Source organism: Meriones unguiculatus (genome assembly GCF_030254825.1).
Source record: "Meriones unguiculatus strain TT.TT164.6M chromosome Y unlocalized genomic scaffold, Bangor_MerUng_6.1 ChrY_unordered_Scaffold_23, whole genome shotgun sequence".
NCBI lineage: Eukaryota > Metazoa > Chordata > Mammalia > Rodentia > Muridae > Meriones > Meriones unguiculatus.
Window position 1 is genome coordinate 25,038,912 of NW_026843709.1, and position 13,789 is coordinate 25,052,700.

General features: G+C 36.2%; 1 non-coding gene across 1 annotated transcript; it reads right to left on the reverse strand.

Annotated features, from left to right (window-relative positions):
- Positions 1-13,122: 13,122 nt before the first annotated feature.
- On the reverse strand, positions 13,123-13,228 carry LOC132651619 (U6 spliceosomal RNA). Its single transcript, XR_009589205.1, has one exon. It is a non-coding gene; the product is annotated as a U6 spliceosomal RNA (small nuclear RNA).
- Between the last annotated feature and the right edge of the window lie 561 nt (positions 13,229-13,789).

Genomic DNA, 13,789 nt, shown 5'->3' on the forward strand with positions numbered 1-13,789 from the left:
TGACTTCACAATTCTGTTATGAAATTTCAATGTTATTATGACTCACAGTGGTATAAAATTTCAATGTTATTATTACATGCCAAATGTATTATGACATCACAATTTTGTTATGACTTCACAATGGTTTTAGAATATAACAATGGTATGATGATATTACAATGCTGTTATGACATCACAAAGCTATCATGACATGCCAATGGAATGACCTCTCTATAATTATGACTTCACAATGCTATTATGACTACACAATGGTGTTATGACATCCTAATTATATGACAGCACAATGGTATTATGACATCATATTGCTTTTATCAAATCACGAAGGTGTTATGTCATCATTATGGTATGATGAAATCACAATGGCAAGATGACATCAAAATTCATCATGACATCCCAATGCTTATTATGCTATTAAGATTTGATTGTCGTATGACTTCAAAATGGATTCATGACATCCCAATTGTTATTACATCACATTAGTTTTTATGACTTCACAATGGTATTAGGACATCACAATGGTATTAGGACATCACATTAGTATTATGACATCCGAGTGCAATTATGCTTTCACCATGGTATTATAGCATCACAAAGTTATTATGATATCACAGTGCTATTATGACAATGAAAATTTAAGGTATATGAACTAAAGAAAATTCAGACCAGGGATGGAGATGCAGCTCAGAGGTTAAGAGCATTGGTTAATGTCTTTCTTAAATTCCCAACAACCACACACTGGCTCACGACAATCTATAATGAGATCTGGTGCCCACATTCGGCATGCAGGTAGAACACTGTATATATAGTATATTTACATATACAATAAATAAGGAAATAAATTGTTGGTAAAAGTTATTTTGGGATGTACACCATTTACCCTTGTTCATTCAAAAGCTGATTTCTGTCTCCCACTCTCTGGTTTCTATCCTGAAATTACACTGTGATGCTTATTCTATGCATCACCTGTATCAAGTTTGTGTAAACATGCCACCATTTGTTCTCAGTATTTTCAATAAAACAAGCAGTTACACTGCTGAGCAATGGAGAAGATAGGGTGGGACATCCTTGTCCATAAGGGAGGAAGAGGAAGGAAGCGGGGAGAGGTGGAGAATCAGCAGGAAAGGTCTTGGAACCATGTGAAGAGATGGGCTGTACCTAAGATATTACTAAAAGCACATAAAATGAGGGAAATCTGAATAGTAGGAATCTATGCAGTCTTGGAGATTTAGGGTGGAATAAATATTGCCCAGCATTGTGCTCTAGGTTAATTAAATAAACCCCAGTCTGTGTGTCTGATTGGGGTATACATACAGCTGGTTTAGGAATAACAGCTGCTTCACTAAAAGATATTTCAATAGTAAATATTAATAAGTATCAACAAATGGTACCCAAATAATCTAACTGTATAATAAATGGCCACTAATTAACCTAAGTATCCATATCCTTTAAATTATACTTTAACATAATTTGGTTGTGGGAATAGCTGGCAGTAATACAACCCCAATAACCCAAATTTAAGACCTAAAAACTCCCAGGTCAATTACTGTCTTTTTAAGAGAGACTGTTAAACAGGACCAGGAGCAAAAGACAGTCTATTGTGGACAGACCTAAGACTTAACATAGCAAGACTGGCTGCTGCTACACTCTAACCAGAGGATACACAAGCATGGCCTCCTTAAAATGTGGCTGGCTCGGCTCAGCTAAACTCAGCAGCCATGTCTGGAAAGAAAGGAAATGTAGGCAAACAGACCTCTCTACAGAACTTGGCCTAAAACTGCAATTTAAATAATAATAATAAAAAAAACAAGCCATGGCAGAGAGTGTTTTAATCCACTTTGGCTTTATTTTATTTGTCATAGTCATGGATCTGTTTGCAATATATTTAATGGTGGTGGCTCTTCTGGAGGAATTCTCCAAGCAATTGGAAGGAGAAAATGGGAAAAACAACCAAGGAATAGAATACTAAGTTACAGAAAACCCTTTGAAAGGGCATTCTCCCTAATAAAAATTAGATTAATAATGGGTAAAATTCAAAGCTCTCTGGCTACAAGATACTTGTCAGCTCATTCAGGTAAGTGTGTACTAATTCACTAAAACATCAACTAAATTCCATAAAACAACCAACTGGGCTTTGCTTTTCACAGCATAACAACTGACCCAAAACTTATAATTTTCTTATCTCTTTGCTTAATTTTCATTTAAGTGTTTTGAGTTATAATTAAAATGATTTGAGAAAAAATATTGGAACCAATTGATGAAGGCATATGCCTTTAATCCCAACACACACACACACAAAGAAACAGGCACAACTGTGAGTCCCTGAACATCCTAATTTACAAAATAAAACCCAGGATGGCAACTCCTGCAGTTTAGTCACTTGCAGAAATAGTCTTTCAAAATGACAAAATTTTTCTTAAGGTTACCATGTAAGTTCTTTTTTCTTAATGATAGCTGTTATGGCCTTACTGTTTTAAAGATTGAATTCACATCAATTTTAGGTTTATATGAGGAGAGATCATGTCACAGTATTCTAGATATGCCAGCCAATATGAGAAAGTGGGACTTCCACCAAAGAAATGTTGCCAAATGGCATTTTGGCTTAAGAGATATGTTCTGTTGGTCAATATAAGGACATAAAATTAGGCTTAGAAACAACCATGCAAACTGCATGCTTGCCATTTAAAAATAACACTTTTAAATGCTGACTAAATTAACATGTCACACTGCTCCGGAAGCTAACTTATCTTTTCAACATGAGATATTTTCACAGGAGATAAATATGTCATGCCTAATGCAAGATATACACAGGAGGCTTGCAGCTGGAAAAGTACATACCATCCCAGTTAAGTATTAAAAACTCAAAAATTATACTTCACAGGCAAAACTGTCCTTCCCATATCAAAATGGGCACAAACAAAAGATAGCAAAAACAAATGTCAAAACAAAAGTACGAGATGCCTAACCCTGACCCTAAACCTAGCACTTAATCCTAACTGTCACCATTACCCTAAACCTAACCCTACGTTATGCTGGCCTCACAATGATATAGTGACTTCACAATATAATTATGATATCACATGAAATTTTGACATCCCAATGGCATTATGACCTAAAAATAGTATTACATCATCACAATGCACTTATCACATAACAATGATATTATGATATAACAATGGTATTATGACCTCAAAAGTCTATCATGACATCACAATGGTCTGACATCTCAATGATATTATGACATCACACTGCTACAATGACATCATCATGGTATTATGATATCATAATGGTATTATCACATCACAATAGTATGACATACAAATAATATTATAACATCACAATGGTATCATGATATCATAATTGTATTATGATATAACTTTTGTGTCATGACATCACAATGCTATTATGTCTTCACAATGATATGACATCACAATGGTATTATGATATCACAATGTCATAACGCCTCACAATGCTATTACATCACAGTGCTATGACAACACAATGCTATAATGACATCACAATGCTAATATGACATCAAAATGCTATTATGACTGCACAATGGTATTTTGACTTCACAATGCTATTATAATGTTACAATGCTATTATGACATCACATCTTTACTATGACATCTCAAGATTTTTATTTCATCACAATTGTTTCATGACATTTCAGGGCTGTTATGACACTGATATTATGACATCACAATGGTGTCATGACATCCCAATGGTATTATGACAAACCAATGGAATTATAACATTACAATGTGATTATGACATTACAATGATATTTTGACATCACAATGGTGTTATGATATTGCAATGATATTATGACACACCAATGGTATTATAATATTACAATGTATTATGACATCACAATGTTATTTCAACATGATTGCGGTATGTAATCACAAAAGAATTTTGATATCACAATGGCATTATGACCTCAAAAGTCTATCATGACATCGCAATGGTCTGACATCTCAATGATACTATGATATCACAATGCTATAATGACATCACCATGATCTTATGATATCACAATGGTATTATGACATCATAATATTATGGAATCTAAATACTATTATAACATCACAATGGTATCATGATATCAGAACGGTATTATAATATAATTTTGTGTCATGATATCCCAATGATATTATAACACCACAACACTATTTTGACATCACAATGCTAACATGTCTTCACCCTTATACGACATCACAATGGTATTATGATATTACAATGGCATAATCAGTTCATAATTGTATTACAACATCACAGTGATATGATGACAACACAGGATATTATGACATCACAATTAGAATATGACATCAAAATGCTATTAGGACATCACAATTATAATATGACATCACAATTTTATTATGAAATCTCAAAGGTTTTATGTCATCACAACTGTGCAAGGACATCTCAGTGCTCTTATGTCATTACCATGGTATTATGACATCTCAATTATATTATGGCATCAATATAATAGTATGACATCTCAATGGCTTTATGTCATCACAATTGTGTTATGGCCTCTCAGTGCTCTTATGACATCACAATGGTATTTTGAAATTATTTTTGTTATGTAATCACAATAGAATTTTGACATCACAATGGCATTATGACCTCAAAAGGTTATTATGACCTCACAATGGTCTGACATCTCACTGGTATTTTATCACAATGATAGGACATCAATGGCGTTGTGTCATCACCATGGTTTTATGATAACACAAAGGCATTATGATATCAAAATTATATTATGACATCAAAATGCTATTATGATTTCATAATGGTATTATGACATTGGTTGATGGCATTATGATGGTATAATAACATCATAATGAATTCACAATGCTATGCTGACATCACAAACATATGACATCACAAAGGTATTTTGACATCACAAGAATATGATATCACAAATTATGTTGACATCATATTGTCATAATAACTTCAAAATGGTATTATGTCATCACCAACTTATTAACACAGGAGTATTACAATAAGATCGTGCTATGATATCAAAACACAATTTTGACACAAAAATGCTATTATGACTTCACAATGGTGTGACTTCATAATGCCATGTTGACATCACAATGTTATTATGATATCACAATGCTCTGATGACATCACAATGCAATAGTTCTATGACAATATCATTATGACATCAAAATTCATCATGACATCCCAATGTTATTCTGACATCAAAATGCTATTACAACATTCCTGTTTTATGACATCACAAATGAAGTTTGACAATCACAATGACATTAGAACACCACAATGTTCTTATGACATCACAATACTATTATGAAATAAAAATGTTATAATGACATCACAGTGATATGACATCACAATGGTATATCATCACAATGCTACATGGCTTCAGAATGATATTATGATAGCTCAATCCTAATACAACTTGACAATGATATGCAGTCACAATGCTATTAAAACATCACAAAGGTATTATGACATCATAATACTATTACTACATCATAATGTTATGACATCGCAATGATATTAACATTTCACAATGTTATTTTGACTCAACATGTAAAGAGATGAGTTTCAAGGGGATATTGCAATTCAATTCACCAGGAAGTAAAAGGAGATAGAGGGACTTCTAGGCTAAAACAGTATAGTTATACTGATAGTTTGCCATTCAATACAATGATTTAAGTCCCAGGAAATACCATATTCTAATGAACAGCACTGACAATCTCCTTGGGGAAAATATGGTATATTTTCATAGTGGAATATTATTCAGCTAAGAAAATGACATCATGATATTTTCAGGCAATTAGTTTCATCTATTTGGCTGAAAATAGTTCATCCTGGGTAAAGTAACTAAAATGAAGACAGACAAATATGGTATATATGCACTTATTAGGATGTCTTCTAATAGTGGAGGATAAAGTTCAAATAGGCCATCTAAATGTGATGAAACCAGTCTTCTACTAGGGGGATTGGATGGCATTGAATTGAGCTGTCAGGCATGGCATCCTACAGAAATTTTCAAGCAACCCAGGCTGCTGTTATTAAAATACACTACTCTCTGCCCTCAACTGATTGATCATTGCCATGTTCTTGGATCCACAGAGATGCTAACTTCTGCATCAAATGTGATTGCATATAGAGACCCACAGTCTGATATTATTCACAGAGAGACCTTAAAGCACCCAGGTATAAATGGGATTTTCCTATGAAATTCTCCCTCCTCTTAGAGCTCTGGGAAGACTTCAGGAGAGGAAGCAGGAAGAGTGTCACAAGTAGAGGAAACTGAGGCCACATGGAGAACAATGTCCTGAGATACAGACTGCAGAGGAAGATGATGCTTCCAGCTTTGATGAGACCTGATAATCTGGGTTCAGATAGAAGGGGAGCAGGACCTCACCTATCAGGGAATTGTAAAAGGATGGGGTAGAAGAAGGAGTATGAGTGGGACTGGAAGGTGAAGGGGAGGGGGCAGCAGAGAGGATACAAATTGAACAATATGTAATAAATAAATATATAAGAGAAACTGTGGAAGAGGGGGGAACAAAATGGCAGCACCAGGAGAACACTGTGTCTATAGAGTAGGACAACATTTTTCATAGAGCAACCAAGAGATTGAAATCTGGGCCCTAAAACAACAGCAATCATTTTTCCCAGGTGAGATGAAACCCCCACAGCGTGGAAATCGGTTTGGTCTACTCTCAGGTCACCCAGCCATAATCAGAAAGAGTTCCCAGGTTGTGCAGGCTCAAGATTGCCATATCAGAGCCACACGCCTGTGTGTCTTGATCACCTTCCCAGGTTGAACAGTGGGCATAAAAACACCAAAGACTAGGAGTTCCAGTCATGAGAAAAACCACAGGGAAGGAAAGAAAAGTTAGTGGCCACAGATCCCTCAGTCTTTCCCTGGAAAAGGTCTCAAAGAATGATGGGTGTGGGATGCCATCACTGAACTGTGCTCTAGCTGTGAGCACAGAGACTTGCAGTGCGCCCAGCTCTCTGGCACAGACAGAACTTTGACATCAGAGACTGGGAGTTCCTGTCAAGAGATAACCCCACAGGGAAGGAAGGAAATGGGATTGACTTAGGGTCACCCAATCTTTCTCTGGAAAAGGCCTTGCAGAAAGGCAGGTGCAAGCCTCAATCACTGAATTGGGCTCTAGCTGACAGCACAGAGACTTGCTGTGTGCCCAACTCCTGGCACAGAGAGAGCTGTGTGCCCCAGGACAACAGAGACTGGGAGTCCCTGTTGGGAATAAACTCCAGAGGAAAAGAAGGAAAGAGGGATGGACTTAGGCCACCCAGTATATATGTGGAAAAGGTCCCGCAGACTGGCCCAACCCACAGAACTGCTGTACACCAGCTACACTGCTGCTAACAGGAGAGTGATATTCACCTGCCACAGATTACCACTTGGGTACTGGGGCACAGAGCCCAACCTCAGACCTACAGAGGCTTGAGATCCCGAGATCAACCCCCAGATACTGCTCCAAGGAGCAACCAGTTATCCCTAACAAAACTGACCAAACCATGGGACATGCAGGTTACAGCAGCAGCTCAATAAATTTACAGCAAAAAACCTGGAAGCAGGGCAGCTGTCTCCAGGACTTCTCTGGGTGAGAGGAAAGCTCTCTCACCTAACAAGGACCACAGTTACTACTCAGGTCTTTAGGCCTGAGGTGAGCTGTGGCAAGTCCTGAAAAACACCAGCCATACAGTGACCATATCCAAAAAGCTGAGGAGGCTTCCACCAGGACAAAAAAATCTTCCTGTCATGGGGATTCTCTCTACCACAGGATTCCAGAAACCACGAGAAACTAACACACAACGCCTAAGAGAGCCCAATGGGTAGAGGCCAGGATAAAAGCTCAACCAACAAAACAGTGCAAAATGACATCTCCAAATCCCAGTTATCCCAGGGGCAAGTAGCCCTGGACACCACAGCCTAATTGAAATTCAAGATGACCTAACATCTATGCTCATGAAGAAGATAACAGAGGAAACATATAAAATGCATAAAGATTTAGAGGAAGATAAAAACAAACAGATTATGTCCATCTGTAAAGAAAAAGAAGAAGATAAAGAAAAACAGAGTATGGCCATCTGTAAAAAAAATATACAGGAAGTTACAGCCAAACAGTTTTGTGGCCATTGGAGAGGAAATACTTCAATCACTGAAAGAAATAAATAGAGGATTGTTCAAACAACAGCTGAAGGAATTAAAGAAAAAACAGGGAAATACAGTTAGACAGGTGAAGGAAATCAACAAAACAGCTCAAGATCTGAAGATAGAATTGGAAAAAAATAATGAAAAAAATGGAGGATATTGAAGAGAGAAAGATCCTAGGAAGAAAACAGGAACTATAGAGTTAAGCATAACCAATAGAAAACAAGAGATGGAAGAAAGAATCTCAGTGTGGAAGAATCAATGGAGGAAATCAATGTATCTGTCAAAGAAAATGCTAAATCTAAAAATTCCTGACACAGATCGTCCAAAAAATTCAAGAAAACCTAAAAAGACAAAACCTAAGAATAATAGGAATAGAGGGAAAAGAAGAGTACCTCCTCCAAGGCCCAGAAAATATTTTCAACAAAAAAAGGAGAGGCCAATAAGAATACAAAAGGGAAACAGAAAACCCAATAAATTAAACCAGAAAAAAAATCTTCCCACTACATAATAATCAAAAGAGTTAGTATACAGAACAACGGAAAAATACTAAAAGCTGCAAAGGGAAAAAGGCCAAGAAACATATAATGCCAAAATTATATGAATCACACCTGAATTCTCAACAGAGACTAGGAAAGCCAGAAGAGACTGGGCAGATATCATTCAGACCCTAAGTGCACACAGATGTCAGCCCAGGCTACTATACCCAGCAAAACCCTCAGTCTTCATGAATGGAGAAAACAAGATATTCAATGACAAAAACAAATTTCAACAGTACCTACACACAAATCTAGCATTACAAAAGACAGTAGAAGGAAAAATACAAGCCAAGAATACTAGCTACTTTCAAGAAAAAACAGGAAATAATTAACCTCACTACAGTGAAACAAAAGCAACCAAACATACAAACTTACTACCACTGCCAACATCAAAATCAAAGGCTCTAACAATCACTGGTCATTAATCTCTCTCAGCATCAATGAACTCCATACTCCAATAAAAAGACACAGACTAACAGAATGGATGCGTAATCAAGACTCAGCAATCTGTTGCATACAAGAAACGCACATAAGTCACAAAGATAGACATTATATGAGGGGAAAGGGCTGGAAGATGGCTTTCCAAGCAAACAGTGCCAAGAAGCAAGTAGGAGTAGCCATTCTAATATCTGATAAAATAGACTTTCAACCGAAATTAATCAAAATAAAATGGGCAACAACACTTCATACTCATTAAGGGAAAATTCCACCAGGAAGACATCACAATCCTGAACATCTAGGCCCAAATACAAGGGCACCCACATATGTAAAAGAAACATTGATGAAACATCAACCACATGTAGATGCCCACACATTAATACTGGGAGTGGTCAACACCCCACTCCAAAAAAAAAAAGAACAGGTTAAGAAAACAGAAATTGTACAAAGAAACAATGTCTCTAACAGAGGTCATGAATCAAATGGACTTAACAGATATTTACAGAACCTTACACCCAAATAGAAATGAATTTGCCTTCTTCTCAGCACCTCATGGAACCTTATCCAAAGCAGACCACGTGTTTGGTCACATAGCGAGCTTCAGCAGGTACAAAAAGATTAAAATACTCCCTTGCATCCTATATGATCATCGTGGAATAAAGCTGGACCTCAACAATAACAGAAATAGCAAAAAGCCTACACACATATGGAAACTGAACAGCTTGCAACTAAATGATAGCAGGGTCAGGGAAGATATAAAAAGAAATTAAAGTCTTTCTAGAAATCAATGAAAATGAAGGCACAACATACCCAAACTTGTGGGACATGATATTATTTCCAGCCAATAGTGCTAAGAGGAGAGTTCATAGCACTAAGTGCCTTGAAGAAGAAATTTAGAAATTTGAGACAGCTCATTCAAGCAACTTAATGGCTCACCTAAATACCTGAGGGGAAAAAAAAAAAGAAGTAGACACACCAAAGAGGAGTAGATGGCTGGAAATAATCAAACTCAGGGCTGAAATCAATAAATTAGAAACAAATAAAGCAATTCAATGCATGAATGAAACCAAGAGCTGGTTCTTTGAGAAAATCAACAATATAGACAAACCCTTAGCCAAACTGACTAAAAGGCAGAGAGACACTATCGAAATCAACAAAATCAGAAAAGAAATGGGGGACATAACCACAGACACTGAAGAAATCCAAACATCAATTAGGTCTTACTTCAAAAGCCTATTTGCTACAAAATTTGAAATTCTAAAGGAAATGATGATTTTCTTGATGGATTCCACTTACCAAAGCTGAATCAAGACGAGGTAAATCAATAGTCCTATATCCCCTAAGGAAAGAGAAGAGGTTATCAAAAGTCTTCCATCCAAAAAAAAAAAAGCCCAGGACCAGATGATTTCAGCGCCGAATTCTACCAGAACTTCAAAGAAGACCTAAGTCCAGTTCTCTTCAAACTATTCCACATAATAGAAACAGAAGGAACACTATCAAACTCATGAATATTGAGGCAAAAATACTCAACAAAATACTTGCAAACCAAATACAAGAACACATCAAAGATATCATCCATTATGACCAAGTAGGCTTCATCAATGTTCATAAGGGAAATTGGCCTGAAATTCTCTCTTTTTAGTTGAGTTTTTGTGTGGTTTTGGTAACAAAGTGACTATGGCTTTATAGAATTAATTTGGTAGTGTTACTTCTCTTTCTATTTGGTCAAATAGTTTGAAGAGAAGTGGATGTAGCTATTCTTTGAAATCTGGTAAAATTCTGATCTGAAACCATTTGGCCCTGGGCTTTTTTGGATGGGAGACTTTTGATGATGGCTTCTATTTCCTTAGGGGATATAGAACTCTTTAATTAATTTACCTGGTATTGATTCAGCTTTGGTAAGTGGAATCAAACAAGAAAAACGACCTTTTATTTTAGATTTTCAAATTTTGTGGCATATAGATTTTTGAAGTAAGTCTTTTATTTTATTTTATTTTTTTTATCAGTTACATTTTATTAACTCTGTATCCCAGCCGTGTCCCGATCCCTCATTCCCTCCCAGTCCCTCCCTCCCTGTCTTAATGATTGTCTGGATTTCCTCACTGTCTGTGGTTATGTCCCCCTTTTCATTTCTTATTTTGTTGATTTGGATGGTGTTTCTCTGCCTTTTCATTAGTTTGGCTCAGGGTTTGTCTATCTTGTTGATATTCTCAAAAAACTAGGTCTTGGTTTCATTCATGCTTTGAATTGTTTTGTTTCTAATTGATTGATTTCAGCCCTGAGTTTGATTATTTCCAGCCATCTACACCTCTTTGGTGTGTCTACTTCTTTTTTCTTCTAGGGCCTTTAAGTGAGCCATTAAGTTGCTTGCATGAGATGTTTTGAATTTCTTCTTGAAGCCACTTACTGCTATGAACATTCCTCTTAGCACTGTTTTCATTTTTTTCACACAAGTTTGGGTATGTTGTGCCTTCATTTTCATTGAATTCTTAGAATTCTTTAATTTCTTTATTTACTTATTCCATGACCCAGCTATTATTTAGTAGTGAGTTGTTCAATTTACATGTGTGTAGAGTTTTTGCTGTTTCTGTTGTTTTTGAGGTCCAGCTTTATTCCATGGTGATCATGTAAGATGCATGGAATTATTTCAATCTTCTTGTATCTGTTTAGGCCCCCTTTGTGACCAATCATATGGCCTATTTTGGAGAAGGTTCCATGAGGTGCTGAGAAGAAGGAAAATTCATTTCTGTTTGGGTGTAAGGTTCTGTTATTTATTTTAGGTCCATTTGATTCATGACCTCTGTTAGAGACATAGTTTCTTTCTTTAATTTTTGTTTTATTGACCTGTCCTTTGTTGAGAGTGTGGTGTGAAAGTCCATTAATGTGTGGAGATCTATGTGAGGTTTAAGTTTTATCAGTGTTTCTTTTACATATGTGGGTGCCCTTGTATTTGGGGCATATATGTTCAGGTTTGTGATGTCTTCCTGGTGGAATTTTCCCTTCATGAGTATGAAGTGTTGCTGTGCTTTTTTTTTATTATTATTAATTTTCATTGAACGTCTAATTTTATCAGATATTAGAATGGCTACTCCTGCTAGCTTCTTGGCACCATTTGCTTGGAAAGCAGTCATCCAGCCCTTTCCCCTCATATAATGTCTATCTTTGTGACTTATGTGCGTTTCTTGTATGCAACAGATTGCTGAGTCTTGATTACGCATCCATTCTGTTAGTCTGTGTCTTTTTATTGGAGTATGGAGTTCATTGATGCTGAGAGAGATTAATGACCAGTGACTGTTAGAGCCTTTGATTTTGATGTTGGCTGTGGTAGTAAGTTTGTATGTTTGGTTGCTTTTGTTTCACTGTAGTGAGGTTAATTATTTCCTGTTTTTTTCTTGAAAGTAGCTAGTATTCTTGGCTTGTATTTTTCCTTCTACTGTCTTTTGTAATGCTAGATTTGTGTGTAGGTATTGTTGAAATTTGTTTTTGTCATTGAATATCTTGTTTTCTCCATTCATGAGGACTGAGGGTTTTGCTGGATATAGTAGCCTGGGCTGACATCTGTGTGCACTTAGGGTCTGAATGATATCTGCCCAGTCTCTTCTGGCTTTCCTAGTCTCTGTTGAGAATTCAGGTGTGATTCATATAATTTTGGCATTATATGTTACTTGGCCTTTTCCTCTTGCAGCTTTTAGTATATTTCCTTTGTTCTGTATACTTACTGTTTATTATTATGTGGCAGGAAGATTTTTCTTTTTCTTTTTATGTAGTCTTGAATTTCTTGGATGGTCTGTGTCAGGAATTTTTAGATTTAACATTTTCTTTGACAGATACATTGATTTCCTCCATTGATTCTTCCACACTGAGATTCTTTCTTACATCTCTTGTAGTGTATTGGTTATTCTTTCCTCTGTTTTCTTCCCTAAGTTCTTTCTCTCCACAATTTCCTTTATTTGTGTTTTCTTTATTTTCTCAAACAATATGGACAACTACTCGAATTTTCCTGTTATCCTTGTACAGGGGCCATCCAAACTTCTCTGTATAATTCCAATTTCAGTATATGTGCTACAGAAACAAGCACCACATATTTCTTTCTAGTGGTCATTAATAAAGTCTTGTGCCCTTGACATTTTGGAGAAGGTTCCATGAGGTGCTGAGAAGAATGAAAATTCATTTCATTGACTTGTGAGTTTCACTTAATCACAGATTCAATTATTGTCAAATGCAAAGATATGTTCTCACTCAGTGAATTATTTACTGTAAAGTGCTCCCTTACCAAGGCAAATCACTGAACAAAAAGTGTTTACTTGGGATATTGCTTTTATTTTTAAAGAAATGATCCATGAAGTCATGTCATTAAGCAGTCATCTTGTTGTAGTCATTTATCAAAACTTATAACTTTTCATAATGAACCCCAAACAGCAGGCAGTGATAGGGAGAATGAGAGAAACAGGGGAAAAGCTAGGGAGACAGATTCAGAAATAGAGAGACTGAGACAGACAGTAACAAATACATAAATTGATAGAAACCTAGAGACAGAGATTTCATTCCCTCTGGTCACTTTCTTTGGCATATCAGCATCAAAGCACACCCTCCTATAATATAAATACAAAGGAACTATATTTTTTTAGTATTTTTTATT